Genomic DNA, 23,145 nt, shown 5'->3' on the forward strand with positions numbered 1-23,145 from the left:
AGTAGGTGATACTTTTAGAAAAACATGATCACCGACCTGAAATTCTAATTCTCTTCTTTTTTTATCTGCCCAACTCTTCTGTCTATCCTGTGCTGCCTTGAGTCTTCTCTTGATTAGATAAATTTTGTCTCTAACATCTTGAACTAACTCAGGACCTATTAATTTCTTTTCACCTACTTCATCCCAATACAGAGGAGATCTACACTTTCTTCCATATAGGGCTTCATAGGGTGCCATCCAGATACTAGAATGAAAACTGTTGTTATATGCAAATTCAATCAATGTCACATGATTATCCCAATGTCCTCCGAAATCAAAAGCACAAGCTCTTAACATATCCTCAAGAGTTTGAATTGTCCTTTCAGATTGGCCATCGGTCTGGGGATGGAATGCAGTACTAAGCCTCAATTCTGTCCCCAAAGCATCTTGAAAACTTTTTCAAAATCTAGATACGAATCATGGATCTCGATCAGACACAATATTTATTGGAACACCATGCAGGTGTACAATTCCATCAATATACATCTGGGCTAACTTATCAAGTGGAGTGCCAACTCGAAAAGGTAGAAAGTGAGCTGATTTAGTAAGCCGATCAACAATCACCCACACTGCATCATTTTTTCTTGTTGTCCTTGAAAGTCCAGTAACGAAATCCATCGTGATATGCTCCCATTTCTATTCTGGTATCTCTAATGGTCTTAGCAAACCAGCAGGTCTTTGATGTTTGACTTTTACTTGCTGGCATACCAAGCATTGAAATACAAACCGAGCTATCTCCTGCTTCATTCCATTCCACCAGAAGAGTTATTTTAAATCTCTATACATCTTTGTACTATCGGGATGAAAGGAGAAACAGAATTTATGGACTTCTTCCAAATTTTTTTTTTTAGTTCAGGATCTCCTGGTATACATAATCTGTTCTCAAAATAAAGAGTTCCATCTGTATGTAACCTAAACTCAGTTCGTAGCCTTTTTTTCATGTCCTTCTTAAACTGACATAAATAAATATCACTTTGTTGGGTCGCTTTTATCTATTCGATCAATGCTGGTTGTACCATTAAATTTGCTAACACATTCTTAACATCAGTACAAGTCACTTCAATTTGTAAATCTTCAAGATCCCTCAGAATTTGTTGCTGAAAGGATAGCAGAGTCATCACATTTGCTGAAGACTTTCTACTAAGTGCATCTGCCACCACATTGGCTTTTTCAGGATGATATTTAATATTTAGATCATAATCTTTTAATAGTTCAAGCCACCTTCTTTGCCTCATGTTCAGCTCTTTTTGAGTAAATAAGTATTTCAAGCTTTTATGATCAGTAAAGATTTCACATGATTCTCCATATAAATAGTATCGCCAAATCTTTAAAGCAAAAATAATAGCTGCTAACTCCAAATCATGTATCGGATAATTTTGCTCATAGGCTTTTAGTTATCGAAAAGCATAAGCTATGATCTTATCGTTTTGCATCAACACACAACCTAATCCCTTTTTGGAAGCATCACTATAAATGACAAATCCTTCCTTGTTAGATGAGTAAGAACTGGGGCAGATATCAATCGTTGCTTCAGATCTTGAAAACTCAGCTCACATTCACTGCTCCATTCAAATTTTATTCGTTTCTGAGTTAAGCGAGTTAGAGGAATTGCAATTTGAGAAAATTCCTCGATGAATCTTCTATAATAATCAGCCAAGCCTAAGAAGCTTCTAACTTCCATCACATTAGTCGGACGAGGTCAATTCACCACGGCTTCTATCTTCTTTGGATCGACTGAGATTCCTTCTTTAGATATTATATGGTCGAGGAAGACAATACTATCCAACCAGAACTCACACTTGTTAAGCTTGGCGAAGAGCTTCTCTTCTCTCAAGGTCTGAAACATGATCCTCAAATGTCTCTCATGTTCCTCTATATTTTTAAAATAAACTAGGATATCATCAATAAAAACAACAACGAATTGATCTAGATATAGCTTGAAAATCTTGTTCATCATATCCATAAAAGCAGCCAGTGCATTGGTTAGTCCAAAAGGCATTACTAAAAATTCATAATGGCCATACCTGGTTCTAAATGTAGTCTTAGGTACATCTTCATCTCTAATTCTTAGTTGATGATAGCCTGATCGTAAGTTAATTTTGGAAAAAACTTGTGCACCCTGAAGTTGATCAAATAAGTCATCTATTCGAGGAAGAGGATATTTATTCTTTATGGTTACCTTGTTCAACTCTCGATAGTCAATGCATAAATGCATGCTCCCATCTTTGTTTTTCACAAATAACACAGGAGCTCCCCAGGGTGATGTACTTGGTCGGACAAATTTTTTATTCAAAAATTCTTGCAGTTGATCCTTTAATTCTCGTAATTCTATGGGAGCCATCCGATAAGGAGGTTTTGATATAGGTCCGGTTCCTGGTGTGATATCAATTTTAAATTCAACCTCACGCTCTGGGGGCAGTCCGAATAGTTCATCTGAAAAAATATCAAAAAATTTTTTGACAATTGAGATATCATCCAACTTTATCTTTTCCTTCTCGACGTCTACTACATGGGCCAAAAATACTTTGCATCCTTTCCTCAAAGCTTTTCTTGCGTTCATAATTGAGATAATACCCAAAGATTGTTTGGGTTCCGTATTATGAACTTCGCCTTGAAAGAAGAATTGCGGTTCATCCAGAATTTGAAATACCTCTCTTTTTCTAAAACAATCAATATATGCATGGTACGAAGATAACCAGTTTATCCCAAGAATAACGTCAAAATCATACATATTTAGCTGAATCAAATCTGCTGCTAATTTTTTTTCTTCTATTTAGATTATGCAATTCTTAAAAATAATGTTAGCAACAACAATATTTTTAAAAGGTGTGCTAACATATAATGGTTCATTTAGTTTTCCAGGCACACAATTCAAAGAAGTAGCAAACTTGAGAGATATAAAAGAGTAAGAAGAGTCAGAATCAAATAACACACGAGCATGAATAGAATTGACTGGGATAATACCTGTCACCACTTGATCATTTGCATTGGCCTCCTGCTAGTTTAAAGTAAACACTCGTGCATTTTCTTTCTATTTTTGATCAACTGGTTTGTTAGGTCTAGAGTCATCTCTTTTTTTATTTGGACAATCATGAGCCATATGTCCTTTCTCACTACATAAGAAGCATGCTCCTATCCTCTTGAGACAAGGTCCATTGTGATTTTTTCTATAATAGGAGCAGGATGTAGATTCTTTCTTCTTATCAGAGTTATTATTTTAAAAAAATTTTTACTGATCCTTTAGATTTTCTGGTGATCTCGGTCTCTTCTTATCTCCTCTTTCTAGATCTGCTCTTTTCAATTCAGACTCCACTTTCAAAGCTCGCTCTAGTACGTCCTTATAGTTATTGAAAATATGAGAAGACAGACGGGATCGAATTCCATATCTTAGACCTTGTTCGAATATGTTAGCTTTACTCCTTTCGAACTCCATAAGCTGGGGGCAGAAGCGACCTAGCTCATTAAATTTGTTAGCATATTCTAACACCATCATATCATCCTTTTACTTTAAGGCTAGAAACTCTTTTTTTTTACCAATCTCATTATCCCCGAGAAGTACTGATCATAAAATATCTCTTTGAATTCTTTCCAAGTGAGTTGATCATCATTATTCTCATAGACAGCTTTTATTGCAGTCCACCAAAACTCAGCATTCCCTTTTAACATAGGAATGGCTAATCAGACCTTCACATTCTCAGGGTATTGCAGGGCATCAAACATCTTTTCCATCTCTCGAATCCATGTCTCTGCAGCCATAGGATCAGATCCACCCTCAAATAGAGGTGGGTTGAGCCTTCTGAATCTCTCGTAGTATGACTCCATAGATAATGTCGGTCGAAGAGTAGTTTGTGCCTGCTACTGGATAAGCTGAGCCATGACTTGACATACACCAGTAATATCCGCCTGAGTGGTCGGTGCGTCAGGAGCCCGCTCAACTGGTTGATTGGCAGCTCTCCGTGACATCAATCTTGCTCCTCTTGCTCCTTTTGTCCTAGCAGCCATATTTGCCAAAGTCTCGCCCTCCCTATCGCTCATCGCTTCCTATTCAAATGCCAACATTATTACATTATTTTATAACAGAGTTGTAGTACAGTTAATAATTTAAGTCAGAGTCTAACTATGCGTAACCTAACTACCCACTGTTAGGTTTTAAGTTCTACCCTTGATTAAACCTATCGCTCTGATACCATAAAATGTCATGCCCCAAATCCGGGACATAACACGGTCATGCTACCGAGGGATGGACCCACGATAACACGAAGCCAAAATTTATCTTCTTTAACATAATAACAGGTATATCATAAATAAATATAATAATAAAGTTCAATTCAAATATTTAATTAAACCAAAACTAGTTCAGAGCATCTAAATCCAAAGATAAAATAATCCAAGCCTTAAAATTCATAATGACTACAATCTATAAACATAAACCGAATTTCTAGTACAAAATTTTCAAGCTTGCTTTGCTGATCCCCAAGCCTGGATTCTCTTTTCCTCAGTCCTAGCCTTATTTCTCTGTACATGAAAAAGAAAATAAAAAGAATATGAGCTACACCAGCTCAGTAAGTAGACTTTCGCTTCCTTACCGGATCAAGCATAAGTTTTCTATGATAATGCATCATTTAGCAAATAACAATTATTGATTTAAAAATAAATAAGGAGAATAAGATCCACTTACCTCGATCATCCTGGACCTTTTAATCTTTCTTAAAAGAATTGGGCAGTCCTATTTAAAATATTAAATCATCAATAAATTTTATTTCATATATTTAATTAAATTACATAATATAAGGAGATGATCGATTTGATGATCAGTCCAATAAATCTCTCCCTTCGACTCTAGACCGATTTAAGGTCATAGGTCCCTAGGAGTAGAGAAGATGGCCTAACAGGAGATCCATAGGGCTTTTTAGAGAGAGAAAATTCTTAGAGAGAGAAAGTAGAGAGAGAAAATCCAATTCTAGAGAGAGAAAAACTTTAGAAAGGGATGAAAGAAACTTTCTCTCATGTGTATTATTATTATTATTATTATTATTATTATTATTATTATATATTTTTTCTTTTCTTTTCTTTTTTTCTTTTTCCTTTTCTTTTCTTTTCTTTTTCCTTTTCTTTTCTTTTTCCTTTTCTTTTTCCCGTGGCCTTCTTTGGCTGAAACAGGAGACCTAGAGGTCTCCTTGTCTTTGATCGACCGTTCACGATCGTACTTTGCCCGACGGTGGCCGGCGGCAAGGGATGACCTTCCCGAGTTCGGAGAGGCTAGAGCCAGCGGTCGGTGTGACCGTTGGTGCCTTAAAAATCAAAAAAAAGGAGAGGCCAAACAGAGCTTCCCTTTTCTGATGAAATCTGGCGACTCCTGTCGCCAACAGTCATGCCCACCGACACAGGAAAGAAGGGAGAGAAGGGAGAAAGAGGAGGAAGGACTTACCACAACCTCCGATGACCCCCACTGGTGTGAAATCGTGGCGAGCACGAGTCGAGGGGCCGCGGCTTCAATCGAAAAAATCGGAGAAGAACTCCGACGATCGTCGATGATTGTTGTATCCTCTCTTAGAGGAGAGGAGGGGGGTTCTTATAAGGCTCGTCTTAGGATCTTTTAATGGCCTTAGGACTCTGATTCCTGATCGAAACCAGGGAAGGGGAAGACTCCGATCGGGAGTCTTCTTCCTTTTTTTTTTTTGGGCTTAGTGGGCTTTTGGCCCATCGGGCTGGGTTATCACAACAGCAGTTGATAAAGCTGTTGAAAGCTAACACCGACATATTCGCTTGGTCGACAGTGGATATGTCCGGCATACCTCTGGAAATAATGATTCACCGACTCAACATCGCCCCTGGCGTGAAGCCGATGAGACAGAAGAAACGGACTTTCGCCTTCGAAAGGCAGAAGGCCATCGACGAGGAAGTGGACAAGCTACTCGAGGTGGACTTCATCAAAGAAACCACATATTCCGACTGGCTCGCAAATGTTGTCATGGTGAAGAAAGCCAACGAAAAGTGGAGGATCTGTATCGACTACACCGACTTGAATCGGGCCTATCCGAAGGACAGCTTTCCACTGTCGAAGATCGACCAACTGGTGGATGCGACGTCCGATCATTGACTACTCAGCTTCATGGATGCCTTCGTCGGATATAACCAAATCCGGATGGCATCTGAGGACGAAGAGCATATGGCCTTTGTGACCGCCAAGGGCCTTTACTGCTACAGAGTAATGCCCTTCGGTCTGAAGAATGCTGGAGCCACCTACCAACGCCTCGTCAATAAGATCTTCAAGGATCAAATTGGATGCAACATAGAGGTGTATGTGGACGACATGCTGGTGAAGAGCACACGGGCTTCAGATCATGTTCAAGACTTGGAAGAAACCTTTCGCACTCTTCGACAATATCGGATGAAACTAAATCCGACCAAGTGCACCTTCGAGGTAGCTTCGGAGAAGTTCCTCAGGTTCCTCATTTCTCAATGTAGAATCAAGGCCAACCCTGAGAAGATAAAGGCGATCATCGACATGCAGCATCCGAACAAGAAAAAAGAGGTGTAGCAGCTCAATGAAAAGATCATCGCGCTCAGTCGATTCATCTCTCGATCGGCTGAGAGATGCCTCCCATTCTTCAAAACGTTGAGGCAGACGAAGGACTTCTCTTGGCCGAATGAGTGCCGGCAAGCCTTTGAAGATTTGAAGAAGTACCTGGCTTCTTCAGCCCTACTTGCAAAGCCAGAGGTCAGAGAAACATTGTACCTTTTTTTGGCCACCGCCCCAGAGGCTGTAAGTTTGGTACTCGTTCGGGAGAACGAGAGCCGAACTCACCAGCCCATATACTATACCAGCAAAGTACTCCATGGGGCTGAAACTCGGTACTCAAGGGCGGAGAAGATGATATTTACCTTGGTCATATCCGCACAATGACTCCGTCCGTATTTTCAAGCACACGCCATCGTGGTCCTCACCGACTAGCCCCTGAGGGCGATCCTCCACCACCCCGACACATCAGGATGACTGACAAAATAGGCGGTGAGGTTGAGTGAGTTTGACATCCAGTACCGACCGCGACCTGCTTTAAAAGCCTGAGTCTTGGCCGACTTTATTGCGCAATGCACGACAGCCAACCAAATGTCGGAAGATGGGAGCTCCAAAGAAGCTGCGACTTCTGAATTTGACCCCGGGTCAACCTGGGTGTTACATATAGATGGAGCTTCCAATGCCCAAGGGAGCGGGGTCGGGTTCCTGCTCACCAACTCAGAGGGAGTGGTTACCGAGTATGCCCTCCGATTCAACTTCAAAGCTTCCAATAATTAAGCCGAGTATGAAGCACTTCTCACTGGCTTGAGAGTGGTGAAGGAGCTCGGGATCGACAGCCTCCAAGTCTTCTCTGACTCCCAGCTGATTGTGGGGCAAGTCAAAGGTGAATTCGAAGCGCGGGACTCGACCATGACGAAATATCTCCAGAAGGTGAGAGATCTCGTGGCACACCTTAAGTATTTTGAGATTTCGCACATTCTCAGGTTGGAGAATGCTCGGACCGATGCACTCTCTAGGCTTGCGACATCTGCCTACGGTGCTTTGGGCCGGACACTCGTGGAGAGTCTTGAGCAATCGAGCATCGACAGGACTGAGGAGGTACTCCAACTGACGATCGAGCCAAGCTGGATGGACCCGATCGTTCAGTACCTGACTGACGGAACCAGCCCCGAAGATCCCGTGGAAGCCAAGCGACTCCGGTGGGTGGCCTCCCAGTATGTAATGATGGACGGACGACTCTACAAAAGGTCGTTCTCCCTTCCCTTGCTACGGTGCCTGGGACCGACGGATGCAGACTACGCACTTAGAGAGGTGCATGAAGGGATCTACGGGAGTCACCTGGGGGGCAAATTCTTGGCCTACAAAGTCCTGTGGCAAGGTTACTACTGGCTCACCATGAAGAAAGATGCGGCTGACCTGGTTCAGAGGTGTGAGCTGTGTCAGAAGTATGCCCATGGCCCTTCGCCTAATGAGGGATCGACATACTCGACCCTTTCCCTCTGACGTCTGGCCAAAGAAAGTTTATAGTCGTCGCAATCGACTACTTCACCAAGTGGATGGAGGTCGAACCCCTGGCATAAATCACCAAGCGCAAGATGAAAAACTTTGTCCAGAAATCCATCATCTCTAGGTTCGGACTACCGCACACCATCATCACCGATAATGAGCGACAGTTCGATAATAATGATTTCAGAAAATTTTGTACGAGATTTCATATCACGCACAGACTAACCTCGGTCGGCCATCCACAGTCCAACGGGGAAGTCGAAGTAACCAATCGGACCATTCTGTATGGGTTGAAGACTCGACTGAATGAAGCCAGAGGCCTCTAGGTCGAAAAGTTGCACTCGATCCTGTGGGCATACCAAACGACACCCCGGGTCCCGATCGGGGAATCTCCTTTCAACCTGACCTATGGGATGGAGGCAATGATCCCACTAGAGATCGGGCTACCATCGACTAGAGTTGAGCAATATCATGAACTGGACAACTCTGAGTATCGAAGAGCCAACTTGGACCTCCTACCCGAGCTCCAACGTGAGGCTCAACCCTATATGGCTTCCTACCGACAAAGAGTGGCACGATACTACAACACTAAAGTTAGGCCAAAGTCTTTCAGATCCGGAGACCTGGCTCTAAGGAGGGCGGAAGTCTCGAAGCCTTAGGATCAAGGAAAACTATCTCCAAACTGGGAAGGACCCTACAAGATAGCAGACACCTACAGGCCTGGCACCTACCGACTTGAAACCCTGGAAGGGACGGCCATTCTCCGGACTTGGAATGCTGACAACCTAAAATTATATTATCAATGAATTCTGTATGCCCCTCTTGCTCGGAATACAATACAATTTCAAAATTCTAGAGTCTACAAAGTTTGGCCCTCCGTCGAGGGTTGGCCCTCGTCAGAAGTACGAGCCTCAACGTCCCGACTTGGGCCCCACGCCTCGTTGGGAATCTATGACTCGATCGTCGAATCTACGACTCGATCGTCGAATCTATGACTCGATCGTTGACTCTACATCGAGTCTACGACTTGATCGTCGAATCTACGACTCGATTGCCGACTCTAGCCGAGTCTACGACTCGATCGTCGAATCTATGGCTCGATCGTCGATGACACATGACTCTTACGAGAACCATTTTGTCTACACTAATGGAAGGCCAGCACTGGCGATGAAACCTCTCTAAGTTAAAGCCGCGCTCCTTCCACAGTCGGCTCTCGAACAACGCGGCTAGCTAACTTACCGACTTAGCTTCGACTAAAGAGGGCAAAATGCCAAGACAACTGCGACGTACCTGCCCGATCAAGATCTGGGCAACGGGTATTCGACTTACGACATGCCGACTTGGTTACGACCGATCGAAGGATATTCGACTTGCCACCATTTATCATACACCGTGACGTACCTGCCCGACCAAGGTCTGGGCAATAGGTATTCGACTTGCGACAAATCAACTTGGTCACGACTGGTTGAAGGATATTCGGCTTGCCACCATTTATCATGCATCCCGATGTGCATGCCCGATCAAGGATCAGACAACAGATATTCGACTCTTCATCGTTATCCTATCCGAATACGTCGGACACTACTCGACTATCAGACTCTATGGAATGATCGTGTCAATGAGCTACGTTCGGTGATCGACCGACACTCGGCCTGACGTACATGCCCGACCAAGGTCTGGGCGGCAGACATTCGACCTACAATCGGTATGGTTCTTGACCATCGGATCCTATGCTATCTGTATGACGGTCGAGATGCCGGCTTGCGATCGAGGCTTGTGCTGTCCTTGGCACGGTGCATGCTACTGACTACTTTGATCGACTATGCTAGATCCTACCGAACGTCCTAATGAGATATGTCGGAGCTACGACCTATGCACTCGGAGATGGCTCGGTAAATTAAACACATTCAACCGCATGCGGGAAAAAGTGTGAAAAGTCTTTGATTTTGTTAAGTTAAAATGACTTACAAAATTAGACCGAAGCCCGATTACAAAATTGGATCGAAGTCTGGTTACAAAATTAGGACGAAGCCCGATTACAGATATCAAAGACTAAACAGAAAAAAAGAAATACAAAGATAACGGGCAGATACTCTGACTATTCATCGGAGTCGACTTCTTGCACCGGGTAGAGTTCGGAAGCAACTGGCATGCCCGCTTGGGTTGGGGAGGGACCGGGGGTTGGAGCCGCCTCATCTTTGGCAACTCGTTTCGTCGGCAGTGGGTCAGCCTCCCCCTCTGCGGCTTGGTCCTCCAACCCTGAAGGGACAATGCTGCTCAGGTCGAGCTCCGGGTGCAGACTCTGAATCGTGTCCCGGGCGTCCTCATACCCCATCCGGTAGGAGGCGAAGTTGCTCTCGAGGAGCTCCTTCCGGTACTCATCCGAGCCATGAAAGTCCTCCACCGCCCGGCTCAGCGCCTCCTTGGCCTCCGCCTCCACCTTCGCTATGTCGGCGTCGGCTTGGGTGGAGGATAAGTTCTCCTCGGCCTTAGCCAGATTCTCCAGGCTAACGTGAAGCTGTTCGCGCTCGGCCTCAAGCTCCCTGACGCAGCCATCCCGCTCCCATCGTGGTCGGTGAACGGAGCGGGTCTTGCGCTAGATCTGCTCATGAGCCGACTGAAGTTCGGCCTCCGAAGTGGCTAGGCCATTAGTGAGTCAGGAGATCTCCTCCTCGAGCCTAGCCACATGGTCGACCGACAACTTCAGCTGGTCCACCAGCATTTCCTTCTCCGCTTCGACGGTTTCAGCCCAATTATTCCAGGCCGCCCGGATGTCGTCGAACCTCCGGTACCCGGCCTCCAGCTCGGACATGCTGTAGATCAGCTGCAAATAGAAGGCTGGTCGTCACAAAAATGAAGTGATAGAAATAACAATGAAGGGGAAAGGAAAAGAAGAAGAGCTCACCTGGATCATGGTCGGGTAAAAAGCAGAAAGCATGTCGGATGCCGGCCGACCCTTCAGAAGCTCCCGATCGGCTGGGAGGATGGTCGCTTGACACAACCTCCTAGCCAAATTGTGGTTGGCCAGGGCCGACGCTCCTTTGGGAACCTGGACATCGGATGACGCGACGCGGCCCACCGACCTTGTGTCGTCCGTCGGTGCCATCGGTGCCTTCCCCTGGTCGGTCGCCCAGGCTCGGAGGTCGGAGAGAGATGGGAAGCTCGAGCTCGACTGGGTCCCTCCCGAGGACGCGACGGGGGCTGTCGCAGGTCGTTCGAGCTCACATACTTCGGCCCGAACCTCTTTCGTGAGTGGGGGAGCCGACACTCCTTCAGCTGCCCCCTCAGCCGCCCCTTCCTCGGACGGCGCCTCAGGTGGCACCGTCGGTGCCGACAGAGTGATGACCGGCTCGTAGCCCGACACACATTCGGTGTCGGGTTGCGCTGCCGCTGTCGCAATGTCGGTCGGTGATGATATCTGAGGCCTCTTGGGAGGCCGCGAAGGTCTGGTCCCGGGTGTCGGTCTCTTTCGCACCGCATATTGTCGAATATCGGCATTTGTCAGCCTCACTCTCGATGGCATGCCTGCAATTTCAACAAAAGATTAGCACAAGACCAAAGATGGATAAAAAAGATAAAAAAAATGACCGATAGATCGAACTGTACCTAAACAGGGAATCGAACTCAGGCCGACGTCGTACAGAGCTTACTCGGTGATGACCTCCCTCTGCTTCGGCATCGACACATCCTTCAGTCGGTGAAAGTCCTCTCGGTCTCCAGTCTCCACCCGACTGTTTTCATTCGGCTGAGTCCGAGGATCGCCCCAGTGGGAAGGGAACCCCCAAGGAAGCGAAGAAGAAGCAAAGAAAAATTGGTTCTTCCATCCGTAGATCGATGATGGAAGACCGGTAATAAACGAAAGACCCTTCCAAGCATTGAAGAATCACCACCCTCGAGCTTCCGAGTGGGGTTGGAGGATGAAGAACGCTCGGAAGAGAGAAATGCGGAGAAAGATCGGCAAAAGCCGACACAACAGAGCAAAACTGATTATTAACCGGACTGAGTTCGGTGCCAGTTGCGCCGGACAAAGCCTGTAATAATCCAAAACATTCCGGACAAACTCCGGAATCGGGAAGCGAAGACCTGCTTGAAGTCCTTGACATAGAAGGCCACCTGGCCCGAAGACGGGTTGTTAACCCGACCCTCAGCCCCAAGGGCAAAGAGTTCGAACTGCTCCGAGATACCGTACTGCTCCCTGAGCCGTTCGATATTCTGCTCCGAAAGTGAAGAAGCCTCTACCTTCGGGGTCGATCGAGAATCGTCGGTCGGGTTCCCCAACTGACTTCCTCGAGGAGAGGTCCTAACCATAATGCTAGCCCCAGAAAGGAGAACAAAGAGAAAAATGGCAAAGGAGAAAGGATGCAAGGAAACAGGCACGGAAAAGAAAACTTCGAGAGGGCTTTCAAAGGAAGAGGACAGAGATAACTACTTGGGACTAGGGGACAACTTGACAGAGCCTCAACGTCAGGAATGGATTTGCAGCAAAAAGTGAAGTTTTGGATATAAGTGGCCGCATATATATAAGGCCCTTCAACGGTCGAGATGAAAGCACGCCGAACGAGGGCTTCTCGGATGTTGACACATGGCAGCACCTGGATCTTTCCTCGGTCCGACGGTTCGACGCACCTGTCACCAGATCAAGCCACGTCGCCTCCATCCGTGTGAACGGTTCCGGCCTAATAGCCCCCTGACACATGGCAGAAAAATTGCATCTCAAAATTCGTTAATCGACGGTGGTTCGTGTTCTCAAGGAGACGGCGGTTCGCATTCCCAAAGAGACGGTGGTTCACATTTTCAAGGAGATGGTGGTTTGCGTTCCCAATGGGACGTCCGACACCGGATCGCTCGTTGGTACGATCGTCAGAGTCAGAGCATGACGTGATGGAAAACCACTCCTTTCGCTCGAAGCCGTCGCCCACGTGAAAACATTGGCCAATACGACATCCGACTCAGGAGTGGGGGGAGGCAACTGTTGGAATATACCGACCGACCCCTGTACGCCGACTTACCCTCGGACTGGTCCGACCGACGTCCGACTCTACCGACCGGACCGACGGACGATTCCGACGATGACTGCCGACAATGGCTGCTGACAATATCCGATCGAAGGTATGTCGGCCGAACAGACTCATATTGTCTCCGACCGGCCAAGCGATCGAGTCCAAATCACCGACTCACTGTCGGGGGTGGCAGCCGACGTCCGACTTTCACAAGGCATCAGACCAGCCGACGGTGTCTCCGAGTCATCACTTAGCAGTCGAATACCGACATATAGTCGGCCAGTCCACCCAAATGCCGTACGACCGCTATGGGCAGTTGTCCTGTCAAGGACATGCGGTATGGCTGTCCTGGGGCATTGTCCTATCAAGAATATGGATTAATCCCAGTGACTTGACAACCCAGAACGATTTGACAACTCCTCAGTTGTCTGCACTATTAATGACGGGACCATACAGCATTCTACTATAAAATGGGGTAAGGCAACAGTCTTGGTAAGTTTTGAGCAAGCTTCCTCAAGCTCTCTGAAGTGCCTCTTAGCTCTTGAGCTCTCTCTCTCTCCCTCCCACTGAGCCCCTGATTTTCCACTGTTGCCTAGTCTCCTCTCTGACTTGACCGTCGAAGGGTCTCCGCCGGAGACGTCTCAAGTCTGTGAGAACTTTTCTTGCAGGTACGCGACACCGACGATCGAGCGACGGGGGGATTGACCGCAACACAAATTAATCCTGGCCGGCTTACACCACCTTCATGGATCAGGGTGAGAATCCAAATTAATCCGAACTGGTTCACATCTATATTTCAAATTTTCTTTTGAACCATGTGGGTATGGAGGAAGCTGGCACCACCCATGTTGACGCACACCCCTCGTTTTGTGAATGTTGGTTTGGCTTTGGCCCTACATTGTATTCCATACGTTCTCAGACACAATGGCCAAGCTTGCTTTGTAATCCCCTAAAGCCATGCATGAACCCAACTACCCACTCTTGCAGGGTTCAGGTTGTATCTTTTATGTGAACGGATGATTGATTTTTTTTTTTTTTTCCTTTTTCCGCAACACCAATCATTGGATCATGTCTTGTACGGATCTCACAGCATTTCCAACTCCTTTTTTTTCATCTACCTACACAAATCTCATATCAGCTATTGTACGATGCAACGATGCACATCGCAAAAAGAAAATGAATCATTCTTTCGCACAAAATGTATGATCCGAACAACATCAAAAGGGTGTTTGTTGGTGGGGTGCAGTGATTTGGCTAAAGTATATGTGGAACGTAGAGTAGTCGTGCCCTTTTATTTTGAGTTGGCTTCATGTTCAAAATTTGTTAAGTGTTTTTACGAGCATTTTGCATGGTTAATTTTCATACAAGCCAATTAGTACTCATGTTGGAAGGATGTGTTCTTCCTGTCGATGTACAAGTTGACACAAAGCTCGAGGGAAAAGTGGAGCTAGTGGAAAAGATTGTTCCAATAAAGTAGCTCAACGATCTTGCCAAATTTTTGCTAAGCCAACCATAGGTTGGTTATTTTCCTTTGTGAGGCCAATTTTCCGCCTCCAAGTCTCATTTTCATGGCATTTGAGAACTTATTTCTGGGATGCAATTTTTCTTTTGGCATACGCAGTAGCATTACAAGGCCAGGAGGAGTTTTGGAGTTTGGTAAGGTTTACCGCAAATCTCTCTGTCTTGGTTTTAGAAAAATATGTTGCCATGATCATGAGTCCATAGTAATTAGGAGGGTGTCTGGTATATAATATATTCCTGTAAGAGTCCACTAGCCTCCAAGGAAGAAAGAGTATCTCAGAGAATTTAACAGATGTTATCTACCATATTTAGTCCAGCTTGGATTTGTTTATAAATAAAATAATTGTTGCCGAACATTATGCTCAGAAATAAGAGAACATGATAAGAAAGTAATTGTTTTGCTTTTGCCATCGTTGCTGCCAGTAGTCGGAAAATATTTTTTGTGACTTGAAGATCTGAATTTTAAAAATATTATTTTATTCAGGTAAAGAGTGAAAATGTCAAATAGCTGTCATCGTATCTGTTTGCCAAACATGATATAAAAAACCATTATCTCTCTCCATACACATATTGACATAGAGAACGGCAGATGAAATAATAATAATTCCAAGATTAGCTCACTTTTGCATTTTGACATTCACAGTTAGCAAATAATAATAATAGTGATGATGCTAATAATAATAATTTATAAGTAGTATTACAATGATGTAGTTAGATAATAATAATAGCGTTAATCATTGTTTGATATATATATTCACTATCCATCCAGATAAGGTATTAACCATACTAACGAGGGAAAATTTATTTGTTTCATAGTGGCCGCAGATTTTCTGTTGCATGTCACGTGCATGATTTATTTTACATAACAATATAATCATAAGTGATCAACTAGCACCTTAGTTCGGCTATCTTGTTGGTTGATCTATCTCTTTCTTCCGCCGCTCCAAGAGCAAACTCCCTACTAAAAGCCATCCTTATCCCTAGCAACTCTTGCCTATCCCTTTCGAATTCAAATTCAGATTGCCTCCTTCAGTCCACCAGGTCAAACGGCAACGGCTTGTTTGGAACTCCAACGGCACTTGAATGACCGCTCCCAGTTTTTCAGGAAAGCTCCGAGTTTTCCATAGAGAGTACCGTATCTACCGTACAAAATTTTTTTTAAGAAACTTCATCACGTTAAGTTGATGGATCATACATTTCTCGTTCCTAACCACTAGCCCACGCGTCACCGGCTCTCGTTCTTTCCGTCCGAAGACTCCACGCTCACGGAGCCAAGGTAAAGCTTGCCCTTACTCTCGTCTGCTCTCCCTAGCCTTGAACCATTCTTTCCGGCCTTGATTTAGCTGGAAATCAAGTTGAAAAAACCGCCCACCCTCTTTTTCTGATTACTTTTTCCCTTTTTCCGACGATCGCTGCGGCTGTTATTCTTTGTGGAGCCCTCGGCCGAGTTCCCCTGATGATCAGAGAGTGGGGCGATTTCCGCCGGTGGACGATCAATGCTCAAAGCATACAGAACTCCCTGTTTTCGGCCTTTCTCATAATTGTTTTGGCCGGGCCGTCTCCGACCCTCCGGCATTGCTCACCACGACCACAGCTGCGGTCCACCTTTCTTCCCCTGTTTTTCACCCCAATGAAGAAAGAAAAAAAAAGAAAAAAAAAATCCTCATAGGCCATATGCTTATCTGACTGAATCTATCAACAGTTAAATATGCATGTTATTTCTGACATAAATAACGAATGGCTGCATAACATATGCCAAAAACACACCACAGCTTATAGGTTATGTTGGACTAAACTTCTTTTGATTGTGTTGCTAAGAGAATTCGTATATTGTAATTAATTGGGGGAATAAATTGTAACTTAAGATACACTTCATTAATATAAGATATACTTTGACAAAAAATTTTGATTTATACGTTGGATGGTATATTTATTTTATTTTCTTTGGAAAAGGGTTAAAAGAAGGGGACGATGAAGGCACAGCTCAGTATGAGCTATGGCTTATTGGCGCTATTGCTGGTGATGATCTTCCTTTGGTGAATTAAGATCATGGTGCACAGCAATTGATGGTGCGGCGGCTCTTAAAGCAGTTGAATAAGCCTGCTGTCAAGAGCATCAAGGTCGGCTATTTTACTATTCTCTTATTTATTCTTCTTTTTATTCTTTTGGCTTTCTAGGATTAAAAATATATTTTTTGTTTGTTCCGAAAGAGTTTTCACTAGATTTTCTGAATTGTTTTAAATAAAAAGCAATTTACAAAGTATTTATTTATTTAAAAAAAAAAAGAAGAAAGCCAAAGTAGTCAACATTCTATATTATATATGGATAGTTTATATACTTCAGTTTTATTCTTTTCGTTCATTCGGTGCAATCTAGGCTCTGTGGTTTTTTTTTTACAAGCCCGGACGGAGATACCATAGAGCCAGCCATACCAGGTGCGCACTCTTTCCCGCTCACTTCCTCTTTTTCTCGAATTCTTCCCCTATTACTTGATGATTCTGTTGGTCTCTTTATGTACTTGGTGCAAAATCTTCAGATGAGGCCAAGTTTCACCCCATCAGGCCTATACGATGAGAACGAAGTGGCATCAAAGATGGAATGTAGCCCCATACCTCAGCTTTGGCATCAAAATGGGAGGTGCCCCGAGGGCACCATCCCTATTAGGAGGATCAAGAAAAAAGATGTGCTGAGAGCTAGCTCTGTCGAAAGATATGGGAAGAAGAGCCCAGGGACAATCCCATATCCCATTTCTTCAAATCTGCCAGTGAATGTCGAACATGATGTATATGGTTTTGAAAATATATGAAAAGGACTAGCTTAGAAACAAAAAGCATGCTTGGTCCCCCCTATTTTCTATTCTCAGTTTTCATTTTTCAGTAAAAATAAAAATCTCTGTGATTCCAAACACACTCAAAGCATCTCTCGCCTTTCTCATTTGTGTTTGTTGTTGAGTCTTCTTGTGTAGTTTGCGGTTGTTTTTGCAAGGGGCGATAAGTACCATCAATCAACAGGCTGCTACAACCTAAAATGCTCTGGGTTCATTCAAGTCAGCAAAGCGTTGGGTGCTGCCATCGGGCCCATTTGTACCTACGATGGACCCAATATGAAATCACGTTACATGTTTGGAAGGCAAAATAAAAAATTCATGTGATTTTTATTTCTCATCCTTACTCATAAGCTCTTGGTGTAGCAAAACTGTAATAGTCATATTTAATTACTCTATCACTTATCTTTTTGTTGATAATGGGAGGCATAGGCCATCCAGTAATTTATTCCGAGATAAGGGGTGGATTTACAGTATCTTTTCTATGGGCCACTTGAGGATCTGGTCCAAGCAGTGTTTAAGATGTCATCTTATGAATTGCATGCAGCAAAGGGCTTACGTTGCTCATGCAACCTTCTGAAGAAGGTACCTACCTAAAATACAGGTGTTGACTTTGGCTTATATGTGTGGAGATGTTATAGAACTAGTGGTGCAGTGGAATAATTAAATAAAATTGTGTTACTACGAGCATATTTGTGTGCCAAAGATAACTAATACAGTAAAATAGATAAGAGCAAATCACATAAAGACATTAGGATTTACGTAATCCAAATTTTCTTTACCAACGAAAAACTCCCAAGCCACTGCCATAGCTCCAAATAGATGAGAAAAAAATAATTGCTACTATACCTAAATATATATGGCAAATACACCTCTTATATAGAGGTACATAGAAGGGACTAGAAAGAGTTTTAAATAATAGAAACCTCGTACTCTGCGCTACATCCCATCACATCTCTGTGACCTCCAAACAACCTACGTAACCACCAATGGATACCTCGCACTCTCTACATCCCATCATGTCTCTGTAACCTCCAAACAACCCATGTAACCACCAAACAAACCTACATAATGTGGGTATCTTGGTTGACCAAGTCAACTACAATATTTTTTATCTTTGACTTGGTCAAATTTCTGCACTTAAAACAAAAGCATCTCTCTACAAAAGACCACCACCTCACTCTAGGGTTTTCACACCTCAGCGCTCCTGAACATAAGTCTAGACAATGCTGGAACTTGACTGTTGGAAGTGGCTTAGTCATTATATCTACAACATTCTCCTATACTCTGTCTCTGTTGTTGACAATGCTATGATATCCTGAAGCATCGCTTTCCAACTAATAGGATCTCCACCTAAAACATCAGTGTCAGTGCTCTTCTGAAATAACAAACCAAAATTTGATGTGCCTTGTAGATAATGCAGAACCTATTTAACTGCATTCTAATACTCTTTTCCTGGATCTACCATGTACCTACTCAAAATACTAATAGCCTGTGATAAATCAGGTTAGCATAAACCATAGCATACATCAAACATCCAACTACACTAGCATACAGTACATCGAGCATCTTGATGCTCTTCCTTAGACTGAGGACATTGCTACATAGACAATCTAAATTGCTGAGCTAGAGGTGTACTCACAACTTTGGCCTCCTTCATATTGAATTTGGCCAACACCTTCTCAATGTATCATGTCTGGATCAACAACAGTTTCTCATTATGTCGATATATCTCTATGAATTTGCATACCAAGATTTTCTTGGCACTTTCTAGGTTTTTCATCTTAAACTCAAAATTAAGTTTCTATTTCAACTTAGAATCTCTTGTACATGCTTACAGGTAATAAGCATATCATTAACATGTAGCATTAGCAATACGATAGAACCATTATTGAGAAAACTAAAATAAACACTGTTGGAAAATATGTCCCAAAAGTTAATCATCAACCTGTTGACAGTTGAGCAATCTTATATTGTAATTTTTATCATAAATTTTTATCTTCTAATGAACTCCGTTATTGTGATGAAGATCTTAGGACTATTTAGGTTCGATAAAGAGAGGATTTATCGATTAGTCCTTAAAACTGTTCATGATCAAATGATAGGCTGTTAATAAGGACGACAGCTTCTATCGAGCATAGATCGCTGTAGGCCATATGTGTTGGATGTCCTCTTAACCAAGGAGTGTGGAGACACTGGTATGGCATACAGGTGAGATGTAAGGGTACATCATCATTGAACGTGACCAACTCCAGAGCATTTTGCTATCAAGAATGTCTCTGATGGGATATAAGTATAAGTGTCTCTTAGACCTGAGATCGCCTTAGTGACTTGCAAGCAACTCACTGTGCTTTGGTACTGGACTAACGAATTTCTAATTCAGTGATGGAAGGCTTCTGGGTACAGTCAAGTACTTGCAAAGTCAGAGTGTGATCCAGATGAGATTGACCACTCTAAGAGTTGGAGAAGAATGAGTCGCTGTATTTCAATTTAGCAAAATCTTGATCAGGTTAATCTATCAGATGGATTTGATATTTTGAAATACAATATGGACAACCTGATCAGAGTTGACAGTTGAACTCTGAGGTATCCTATGAGCATTTTGGTCAAGGAGATGAATTATATGAAAACTATATCCGCATGGGTTCTGAGGATGTTGTTCTATACATTCGACTTATCTGGTTGGCGGGTATCATTGCTAGATGGTCACTTCGATTGATATAAAAATTTATTCATGTGCTACCAGCTTAGGTTCAGACCTATGAGGTCACACACATTAGAGTTCACGATCCGATCGAATGGTTGATCAACGATTAAGAATCGTTCTAGGATAAACGATCAATACGATTGGCATTTAAACTAGTGCAAGTATTGCAGAAGGATCGATTAGCAATTCGATTGCTAATTGGCTTAATTTGATTAAGCCAATGGGTTGAGATTAAGTTCAGTTGAATATGATTTAATTAGATTTAGTTTGGGCTTGATTGGATTAAATCTAATTGGTTTATTGGATAAGCCAAGTGCAAGTAAAAACTAGTTCTAGTTCAATTAGGACTTGGATCAGCCTAATTTCTAATTTAATTAGAAAATTAAATCATATTTAAATCTAATTTAATTTGATTAAATTAGATTTTTAATTGGATTAAGACTTATTTTAATTAAGTTGATTTGATTTTGGCTTGATTTGGTTTGAGAAACCAAATTTGAACAAGTCATAGATTGAATCCTAGTAAGATTAGGATTTCACCTTGCACCACCTTAGCCCCCCATGCTCACTCTCTTTTATTTTGTACGATAAAATCTTCTCTCCCAAGCCTTCATGTATGCTCAAAGCTTTCCACTCTTTCTCTCTTACATAGAATATGGTTGTGGACTAAGTCAAAGTAGAAATTTGTTTGGATTTCAAATTCTATGAGTAGAATTTTAAGAAACCAAAACTCTTTCTTTATGGCACTGATTTTATCCAAATTTTTTTTTGATATTTTCATGACTTTTATGGCATATATTGTGCACCCTTTGCTAGTGGTCCATGACAGAAAAAGAAAAGGGGGTGCCCAAGAGTTGGGCACCCCTTGTCTTGCCCTGTTTGGATTTTCTTTGACTAGGTATTTGACCTAGACAAGGATTCTTCATATCTTATTATTTAAGATGAATTTTTTCTTAAAATTTTTATAAATTATAGAGCATTGAGAGATCTTTAGAGCATGTGAAAATCAGAGAGAAAGGGTGTTGGAGCGTTTAGATATAATAGACACAAAACTAAGTGTTTGGGTTAGAGCAAAGAGAAGAAGAAGAGGGTCTTCTTCCAGGGTTGCTGTATTCACCTCTTCTCTTCCTCCATCTATGAGTTTTCTGAGAGTATCTCACATCTAAAACTCCTTCTCCTACTTTTCATTTTTGGAAGAGTCCAAATCAAGAAGAAGGAAGCATATGATCGACCATCGAAGAAGAATCAGCACAGTACTAGCATACTATGCTGATTTCCTAGACCAGAACTTCTGATCGTGATTCGTGGGCTCGTGTGAACGACTCCTAGAGGCCGGACGTGTGTGCGGCTCGTAATATTATTCTCAAGTCCGGATCAGCAAAGTTAAAACATCTAACTTGCAAGGTAATAGATCTGATCTATTATATTTTACATACATTAGATGTAGTATAGAAATATGTTGATATGATCAACATGTAGTTCTTGCTCTTTATATTTTAATTTTTGAATTAATTTTATATAATAATCATGCAATAGGATCTTAGATCTAGAAATTTTTTGATTTTATAAGATAAATTTTGATTTATTTTAGTCTTTCACTGCCTGATCTTGAAAAAGTTTCAAGATCTAACCCTGAAACCCTAGATCTGGTTCCTTCAATTGGTATCAGAGCCCAGGTTGTTTATTATATGATTATTAATACATGCTTAAATTATTTTTTAGATTAGATTTAATTTATAATCTGATTGTTAAATCTGAAATTAAAATTTTTAGATCAATCACGAACTGTAGGTTGTCCTGCTGTAAGATTTACCCTTTACAGTGCAAAGGTTGTCCTAATTCGTATAGATCTATCTTTAATCATAAATTTGTTAGATATGATCTAGATTAAATTTATGATTTATTAGATTTAAAAAATATTTAAATCTAAAATAAAATCTCTTTGTTAATAATTCTCGCGCAAAGAACCATCATATATTTATCTGAAAAATTTGCGCAGTTTAAAGTTGAAATTATTTCAATTACATGAACCTGTTTAGATTAGATCTAAAGTAGTTTCATACTTATTTCACTTACATTTTGATTATGAATCAAACATGTAACTTGATTGGTAGAACCATGTTGTAAAAATATTTTATAAATATGAAATTTTTTTTCGAAAAGTCGAACCCCAACCCTCAGCCCAAAACTTAATTGAGAATTAAGAAGTTATTTGATTAGGTTCTAGGATTATGAATTGAAGAACCTAAAAGACACAAATCATAACACATTGGGTTAATGGGTTAGTGAGAATTAGGTCTATTAATTGGATTAGACCTAAGGTTAGATTAAAGATGTACTTAATTAGAGAATTGACTAAATCTAATCAATTGTTGTCTTAGATTAGGTCAAGGATTTTTTAGATCAATTACAATAGTTGTAGTTAGTCAAGTTCATGTCTTTAACGAGAACCAAATGGACTTGATTCTTGGCTAAGCGGTCTAGCACGAACTGTTAGGTTGATCTAATCGAAACTAATTAAATTAGTTGGTGTCTAAGGTAAACCAGATCGATAGTTTTTAATTGGCAGTCCGTTTACCTGACCATTTCTGATGGTGTCTAAGGCAAGCTTTGGCAGACCCTCCCACCGATCGAACTTATCTGGTCTCTTGATGAAATTATGTTTTGATCGGATCACTTGACTATTCGAGCTAACCCATGTCAGCTAGGTAAATCAGTGAGACTGATTTAGGTGCTCCTAGACCAGTCCTTTTAAATGGTCTCCCTTAAGCTAACTTGGTGAAGCCAGTGGGAGGATCATGATAAGCTGGTTCATCTGACCTCCTCCTCTAAATCAATTAAATCTTCTAAAATTATTAGGTCCTTAAAATAAAATAGCTATGGTGATAACTAGATCATAGCTGAATGAACTAGATCTAGAATTTCAGGGTTAGATCTTAAAACTTTTTTCAGATCATGCAGCGGAAGACTAAAATAAATTAAAATTTATCTTATAAAATTAGAAAATCCCTAGATCTAAGATCTTATT

General features: G+C 42.2%; 1 long non-coding RNA gene across 1 annotated transcript; it reads left to right on the top strand.

Annotated features, from left to right (window-relative positions):
- Window positions 1–15,659: 15,659 nt before the first annotated feature.
- On the top strand, window positions 15,660–17,442 carry LOC114914309 (uncharacterized). Its single transcript, XR_012141935.1, has 3 exons — window positions 15,660–16,706; window positions 16,963–17,021; window positions 17,123–17,442. It is a non-coding gene; the product is annotated as an uncharacterized lncRNA (long non-coding RNA).
- Window positions 17,443–23,145: the final 5,703 nt, after the last annotated feature.

The sequence above is a fragment of the Elaeis guineensis genome, chromosome 6, assembly GCF_000442705.2.
Source record: "Elaeis guineensis isolate ETL-2024a chromosome 6, EG11, whole genome shotgun sequence".
Lineage (NCBI taxonomy): Eukaryota > Viridiplantae > Streptophyta > Magnoliopsida > Arecales > Arecaceae > Elaeis > Elaeis guineensis.